We start from the raw sequence: 9,006 nt of genomic DNA on the forward strand, positions 1-9,006 counted from the left end.
ATGGAGACAGCATGTGCAAATTGGGTATGTTCAGCCTGGAGAAAAGAAGGCTCTGGGAAGGCCTTACAGCAGCCTCCCAGTACCTGAAGGGGGCTACAAGAAAGCTTGGGAGGGACTTTTACAAGCCTTGTAGTGATAGGATGAGAGGAAACAGATTGAAGCTGGAAGAAAGGAGATTTATACTGGAGATTAGGAAGAAATTCATTATAATGAGGGTGGTGAGACACATGAACAGGCTGCCCAGAGAGGCTGTGGATGCCACCTCCCTGGTGGAGGTTCAAGGTTTGTGTTGGATGAGGCCTTAAACAACCTGGTCTAGTGGGAGGTGTCTCTGACCACAGGAGGGGTTCGGAACTGGATTATCTTTAAGGCTCTTTCCAGTCCAAACCATTGTATGATTCCATGATTCATGGCTCTGGGCTTTCAAACTCACACAGTCCTCTAAGTGCCAGTAATGCAAGTCCCTCATGCATATTTGATGGCTGCCTTGGGTGGCAATATCCCTGCCTTTAATGTATGTGCACATTGTGCAGTTGCTGTGGGAACAGTAACTTTGAGGCTTCATGGTTTCAAAAAAAAAAAAAAAAAAAGAGAGAGAGAGAATGTATTTATAGACTTTATTTATTTTGCTTATGAATCAACATGTTAATATTGATGCAATAGAAGAAGAAAGCAAAACAAACTTCTGAACAGAAAGCACCACATCAAACACTGATCTGTTTTTCTCTTCAGCAAAGTTCCCAGAACAGGCAAAAGTGCAGCAAAGGAAAGGGGGAAAAATTATGAAACAAGAACCAGACAAAAGAGGAAGAAAGCAAGCTGCAGACATCTGAGTAGCTGAATCAAGTTGTTGAGGGATCAAGTTTTATCAGTCATCTATTACAAGATGTTAGAATTGCCATGGGGTTCTAGAGAACTGGCCCAGGCACTCTGAAGCTCTTCTAAGGCACTAGGTCAATGCAACAGGCTGCTCAGGTAATCGCCTCAGTGGTTTCTAGGTTCATCCATTGGGTTTTGAATTGTCACAAAACGGGGGGATTTGGATCTGCTTGTAGGTTTTAGCTTCATCTGAGCTCCCTTGAGGGCTATGCACTCAGACCCAGCACCTCTCTCACAGCCCGGCACTGCCCTCACTTTTTCAGTGTGCGTGATGCTGGTGATGGTGCAGTTACAGCTTCACCACAGTGCAAGGTCACATCAAAAATAAATCATTAAGGAGATAAGAAAAGAAGAGTCATCTCACAGGTGGCCCTGTGAGGTGAGATTGTTAATGGAAGTCAGATGTTTCTGTGGTCAGGCCAGGTGAGTAAACCACTATGGTTAATTTACTGAGCAAAGTGACTGCACAGAAGGATCCAGAATGGTCTCTCTCCACCTCCCAGGGCACGAGTGAGGTTTGGACAGGCTGGTTTTGCACTTCCCTCTCAGATGTGTCTTTTATTTGCACTTCACTAGTTGAACTGCTTGATTTCAAGGAAAAGTGAAAGGAAAGGACATTCCTTCCCCTCACAGTGAGCTGAGTGCTGGGCAGAGGGCTGGGGAAGCAGTTCTTGGTGTGTGCATGAAGTGACATGAATATGTATGAGGCTCTAATTGTCTCACACAAGTAACCAAGGTGCCTAAAGACCTGGGTGTCCTGGCTAATTGCTGTAACCAATTAATATAATAAGTTGGAGTCCTCTAAGTCCATACTGTCCAATGTAGCTTATCACAAGAGCAAGGAGTGAAGTTGGCTGCAAAAGCTGCCTGGAGATGGGGAGCACTTAGTGTTCCCATTCTCAAGGACAGAAAAGGTCACAGCCAGGCTGGCAGCATCCTCTGCTCTCCTTAGTGGAAGAGAGATGATGCTGGGGCAGGTAGGGCTTCCCTGGTGCCTGAGGGTTGTCTGGCATTGCTCTTGGTCCTGCTCATTTTATGCATCAGTCCAAGTGAAAATGGTCCCTGGCCAATTCACTTTTCTTGTGCTTAATGCATGTGTCACAGCAGTGTTCACCTCGAATGTCCAGGAGATGACTGGTGGTCCAAGCTGCCATGTCACAAGCAGCACAGAGCACATTAGACCTGGCAGCTGCCAATTATTTGTGGCATTTGAGCAGATGCCCCATTTCACCACCTTTCCCTCTTCTCCACCTTCCCTCAACATGGGCTTGCTGCATTTTTATCTGCACAGCCACAGTGGTTTTCTGCGGCTCCTGTTTTATCCTCTTCCTTTTTTGACTCCAGACAAACCTCTTCCTTAGTTTCATGCAAAGCATGATAAAGTTGCCCATCTGCAACATTTCTATCCATCTTGCAGCAGTTTGTGGGTGCCAGCAGCATGTTATAGTTTTCTCTTCTTTGCCTCCCTAGTATTTAAAATCCCTTTATCTGGGTCTTTAATTTTATTTCATTCTGCTACATCTTTCCCTTTGAGCACATTTGTACTGCTTTAGTTTGAATTTGCTTGAGTCTCTAAGAAAATCATGTGATATATACAAAAACAGAACAGTTTTTGTAGAAAGAACATTCTACTGATTCAGCAAAGAGACACAGTAGATATTTAAGCTGGAGTATTACATGACTATAAATTTTTTGGGGGTCCAATAAAATGAAAGCTTCTACAATAAAGCAAATATATCTGAACCACAATCTCCAGATCATCTCCAGATCATCTCCAGACCATCTCCAGAGGTCACTTCCAACCCCTACCATTCCTTGATTCTGTGAAACACATAGCAATTCAAAGCAACAGTCATGCCTGAAGTATTTGCTTTTATTAGAACACAGTTCTGGACAGAGAAGTTGGCAGAAAGAATTGTGTCATATGCACAAGAGTCCATCCTCTGCTCTCCAGGATGATTGCAGCTCATTTTGGCAGTGTAGCTTTCTCTGGCAGTGAAGCACTCAACAGTGGGCTGAGCTTTCTGAGGGGCTGACCCCATGCTGTTTGTACCTACCTCATTCCAGATGCAGTTACTTATGCATAAAGCCAGTTCTAGGCTACACTGTAACTTAATTCTGTGATTAACGATTTTGCTTCGGTGGTAAATAAAATCCCTTTCCTCTACAGAGGGACAATGCTGGAGCCAAGGGAGAGGTCAAGAGTATGCTGGCCTCGTCATCTGCTGATTATTAAGTTTTCTGGAAGGTAATTGTTTTTCTTCTTCTCTGATCAATGTAGGCTGGTATCCATTTAATCTGCAGTCCACAGCCACCACATTTTATAGCAGGTGAAAAATGAAGAACCCCAAACCTTCCTGCTAGGCTAAAGGAAATGGGTTTTGCTGACTTTCTGTCTGTCTCCATCCTCCACATGGATGCCACAGCTATTTTAGATTAGAACATTATTGCCACTGTGTTGAGTGGATTTTATATGATGGTATAAATATGTCAATTAGTATTTCAATTAGCATCCATGACTAATCCTGCCCACGCTGGGAAGTTGCAGCATGCAAGTCTCTAACCAAAGAGTAGGTTTTTGTTTCTTTGTTATTCGAGTGTAATGCCTGTTGGCAACTTCAATGGTGGGGGATAGGACAGAAAATTATAAGCTTCCTTTTCAAAGGAAGGTGAAGAATTGGCTAGAAGCATTTCAGTAGAGGGTGAGGTCTTAATTCTCCTGTATTATATGAAATTCTATATTCTACTTCACATTATGCATCAACTCCTACAGACTTCCTTTTACATGGTTGAAGGCTCTGAAGTTTCTATGAACTTTGTAAGCAATTCTCCTGTGAAGAAAGACTGAGAGACCTGGGGCTGTTTAGCCTGGGGAAGAGGAGGCTAAGAGGGGATTTTATCAACATCTATTAATATCTGAAAGCTGGGTGTCAAGCTGAAGGTGCCAGGCTCTTTTCAGTGGTGTCCAGTGATAGGACAAGGAACAAGGGGTACAAGCTGGAGCACAGGAGGTTCCACCTCAACATGAGGAGACTCTTCTTTGTAGTGAGGGTGACAGAGCACTGGAACAGGCTGCCCAGAGAGGTTGTGCAGTCTCCTTCTGCCTGGATGTATTCCTGTACAGCTTACTCGAGGTGATTCTACTTTGGCAAGGATGTTGGACTGGATCATCTTTGGAGGTCCCTTCCAACCCCCAACATTGTGTGATTCTGTGATTCAGTCACACAGCTTAGTTATACTCTCCAGCTGATAGCACAGCTCCTTAAAGTCTTATACAAATAAAGTTACTAACTTTAGGTACCATCCACACCATCATATTCACTCATGGTAAGGTCATATTATACTGCCTTAATAGTGTAAATATTCCTTTTATTACTTATTCTAGTGGAAAGTGTCCCTGCCCAAAGCCTGGGGGGTTGAAACTGTATAATCCTTGAGGTCCCTTCCAACTCTGACAATTCTGTGATTACTAAAAAATAAACAAAATCTGTAAGCAATTAATGGGCTAAGATTGAACACTGAAAATAATCTCTAACCTTCAGGTGTGATCGAAGCACACTACCAAATAAAACCAACAAACCCTTGGTGTTCACACTCTGTTTTGATACAACATCTGAAATTCAGGTGTTTCTTTCTCTTTTTTCATTATTTCCTTTATGCCAGTAGAGGGCACAACTGTTTAAATCACATTCATTTCACACACAGCCTGCCATAACAAAAGCAATTAAAAAATCCATAGGAGGGGATAAAAAAATGTATATATATACATCTATTTCCAATAATGAACATTCTGTGGAGTTTGGCTGCATTATCCAGGAACAGATAATTGCAAAGAGAAGGCTTTTAAATGATTTTGCATTCCAGAACTGCCAGAGAGTTTGTTTCTGTACAGTTCACTATCAAAAAAAACCCCACAATATTTTAGGGAATGGGAAGAAGGGAATAAAAGATAAAGAGATGGCAGTGAACAATTAGAATGAAAGCAATATTAATGTAACCTCCCCCCCCTCAAAAAAATGAATTGGCTGTTTTTAAATAATGGGGATTGGAAGGTCTGGGATTTATTTTTTTTAATTACAATTTTGTGTATAAACTTGGTAAACTTTATATAAAAACATTCCCCCTCTCTAATGGGAAACCAAAGCTTGGGCTAAAAAAAAAAATAATAGAATAGGATAGAATAGAATAAACCAGGTTGGAAGAGACCTTCAAGATCATCGCGTCCAACCCATCAACCAATCCAACACCACCCAAACAACTAAGCCATGGCACCAAGCACCCCATCAAGTCTCCTCCTGAACACCTCCAGAGATGGTGACTCCACCACCTCCCCAGGCAGCCCATTCCAATGTATAGAACTTCTTCCTAACATCCAACCTAAACCTCCCCTGGTGCAGCCTGAGACTGTGTCCTCTTGTTCTGGTGCTGGCTGCCTAGGAGAAGAGACCAACATCCACCTGTCTACAACCTCCCTTCAGGTAGTTGTAGAGAGCGATAAGGTCACCTCTGAGTCTCCTCTTCCCCAGGCTAAGCAACCCCAGCTCCCTCAGTCTCTCCTCACAGGGCTGTGTTCCAAACCCCTCACCAACTTCATTGCCCTTCTCTGGACTTGTTCCAGCAAGTCAACCTCCTTCCTAAACTGAGGGGCCCAGAACTGGACACAGTACTCAAGGTGCGGCCTAACCAGTGCAGTGTACAGGGGCAGAATGACCTCCCTGCTCCTGCTGGCCACACTGTTCCTGATGCAGGCCAGGATGCCATTGGCCCTCTTGGCTGCCTGGGCACACTGCATTCAATCTTCCATTCAATAGATTTAGAAGTTATCTAAAAAATTGTAAAGGAAAAATTAATTAACAGAAAGAGAATCCAGTAGGACAAATTTAAGAGAATACAGGAAAATAACCCCAAAACCTAACTTATTTTCTTCCCCTTTCTGCCCAACTTCTGTAAATTTCTGAAGATAGCTATGTGCAAGATTTCAGTGAGTAGAAAATCTAATATTGGATTTATTCTAACCCTGAAGTTTCAGATGTTATCTCCTAGCCAGCTAGCCCACTGCTGTCAAAAAAAAAAAAAGAACTTGGAGAAAAATATTGAAGGATGTGGGAAACTGGCAGCCATGGATACAATCACTGCTTGTGATAAGGATATGAGCAGGGTCAACATGGCTGAAAGTACCAGGACCCCACCAAGCCATCCTAAGGCAGGTTCTGGCTGGATCATTCAGCATGATGCCAGGAACTGAGCCTGAGACTCTTGGCTCTGCAGTGAGCTTAGAAGGGATAATAAGAATAATATAGAAGTGGAGAGCAATGCATGAACTAGAAAGTGCTGGCTTTATCAGGGCTGTGCAAACTTTTCCAAGTAATTTTTGAGTTTGTGAACCTCCACAACTTAAAAATGGTTCATTTTGTCTTGCACTTCATTTTTTGCTGATGTGCTTGCTGCAGATGAAGAGCAGATTTCCTGGTGCATACAGTTACTCTTAAAATAATCTGCATAACTAATTGAGCAGCAGGGTAAGTGATACTTAGCAAGAGCATCCTTAATACATGCAGCTTCCAACATCTCCCAATTCCCTTAACTTTCAGGTGTCTTTACAAGAGAGAGTGCCAATAACTTTCCAAATCTTAGCTGGAAAGTAGTAAGAAACAGCAATCTGGACATCATGTCCCTCTTGGAAATACTTAGCACAGTGACTGGCCTAAGCAGTGAGGTAGTCAGAGTCCTCCAGCCCCTCAGGATCAGCAGAGCATCCTCCTCCACCAACTCCTTATAGAATCATAGAATTCTTAGTGTTGGAAGGGACCTCATAGACCCTGCAAAACAGGGACCAGCTGGGAAGAGGAAAGAACAGTCAAGAAATGGCTTTATTCAGAAAGTGGTGGACTGTGGGAATTACCTCCCTGCATCCCTGCATCTGTATCTGAAAGAAATGGCCTCCCTTATCAGTCCAATTATTGTCCAGAATCATTCCTTTAGATTCAACTCATAACAACCCCCACGCCTGCAGGAGCGGCAGCACTTTCTCCTGACCAAACATCCTGGCTTATGTCCAAGCCACAGCCTCATGTACTGTTCCTTAACATTCACATTATAGAACTTTTCACTTGAAACTAATAAAATGCTAAGGCATTGAAAGGAAAGCAGCTGGCAATTTGAAATAAAGGGACAACAGAGTGCTGATTAAAGAGCGTGAGCTCCAGTTGTATTTGGAGGTGTTCTGGTGTGGGATGGCAAGGCTGTTCTGGAGTATTTCCAGCACAATTCCCACAATTTGGAGAGTCCAGAGGAGGGCTGAAAAGATGATCAGAGGGCTGGAGCACCTCTCCTATGAAGACAGGCTGAAAGAAATGGGGCTGTTCAACCTGGAAAAGAGAAGGCTCCAGGAAGACCTTATAGCTGCATTTCAATATCTGAAGGGGACCTGCAGGAAGGCTGGGGAAGGACTGTTTAGAAGGGCTTGTCGTGATAGGATGAAGTGCAACGGTGTGAGCTGGAGCAGGGTAGATTTAGGTTGGACATAAGGAGAAAGTTCTTTATGATGGAAGCAGTAAAATACTGGAACAGGTTGCCCAGGGAGGCCCTGTCCCTGCAGACATTCAGGATCAGACTTGATGTGGCCCTGGGCAGCCTGATCTAATTGAAGGTGTCCCTGCTGACTGCAGCGAGGTTGGACAAGATGACCTGATGCAAGCTGTGAATCAGTGACTGGTAGTCAATAATATTAGCAACTTGAATGTTCTCAGACTCCCTTTTGTTTGATAAGTCTATAAATATTGTTAAATTTGCTTCCAGCACGTTGAGGTCCACCACTGCCCTCACGTTGAGATGCAATAATGTTTTGGTTGGAGGCCACTGACATGCTGTTTTCCTCATTGTTTCTGTTCAAAGCACATTTCCATGGGGTCATTTGTATTCATACAGATGCAGAGTTTTCCCATCAGGGTATTTATAGATCTCAGAATTATTAGTACTTGACTTAGGCAAGTATTCCTAACCTAGACAGGACTTAAAGTGTGCATTTTCCCAGAGACAAACAAATACCAGCTGAAATACTTCACCAATCTGAAGCTCTTGGGGCATGTTTTTGTCTTGTTTATCTTCAGGTGTGCTGGGTTTTATTTTGCTTCTTCATAGGTCAGCGTTATTTATGCTCATCGTTTTATCTGGCTGCATCTGATCTTGCTGACAAAGTTTAGGATTAAATGCACTTACCCTTTTTTATCCCCTCAGACATGTTTGGGATGCCTGAGCTAACTCATGAATGAAAGTGCAGGGTATTAAAACCTGAAGCTACTTCATCATATTAAACTTTAAAATGCCAGATGATTTTTAAGGTTCTACACACAGAACTATGCTGCAGGAGCACCACTCTATGGATGGATGGAGGGTGCTGTGTGAGAAGTGCTGGGCTGATGGCTGATACGATGAAGGCAGTTCCTAGTATTAGTGTGTCATGACTGCCATGAATTTCCCAGCTGGAACTGAAAGCTTTGGACTGAAATCCAGCATTGCATTTGGAAGCAAATATTGCACCATTACAGAAATAACTTGAAAAATATGGATTCTTTTAAGTTCTGTGGAGTAGAATGAAAAATCACTGTCACGCTAAGAAGGGAAGGAGGAGTAGCCTGCTCTCTCCTCCACTCCCCCTTAGCATGACAGTGACACAGTGGTCATACTTCAGAGTGCTTTTAAGGAGTATTTCTTTGCTGGTCAAAAATTTACTAACCGTGTCTTTACTGGCAGTGGCTGCCTACACTTTGGTTTCCGTTTTCCGACCCTTAACAGCAAACTCACCGTCGTGGTTTGGATGCATTTATCCTCTGGGCATTCACCTCTTCAGAAGTCAGTTTGAGCCCAGGAGAAGAGTCATTTCTCCTCCTGAGAGAGCCTTTATGTCATGTGAGAGCTCCTCAGCACTCGAAACAAAACATCTCATTTCTTTAATACATTAAACTGAGGGCTTGGGTAGAATGAAACCCTCTATTCTAGTTCCAGCAAATGTTCTCTATTTAGTAAACTGTTGAACAGTTCATCAGGCATTGTGTTTGGACAAAGGATGGCAGGGATGGTGGAAATCTAATTTTGCACTTAATTCTATCTGATTAGGAAAGTTACCCA

The sequence above is a fragment of the Dryobates pubescens genome, chromosome 1 (genome assembly GCF_014839835.1).
Source record: "Dryobates pubescens isolate bDryPub1 chromosome 1, bDryPub1.pri, whole genome shotgun sequence".
Lineage (NCBI taxonomy): Eukaryota > Metazoa > Chordata > Aves > Piciformes > Picidae > Dryobates > Dryobates pubescens.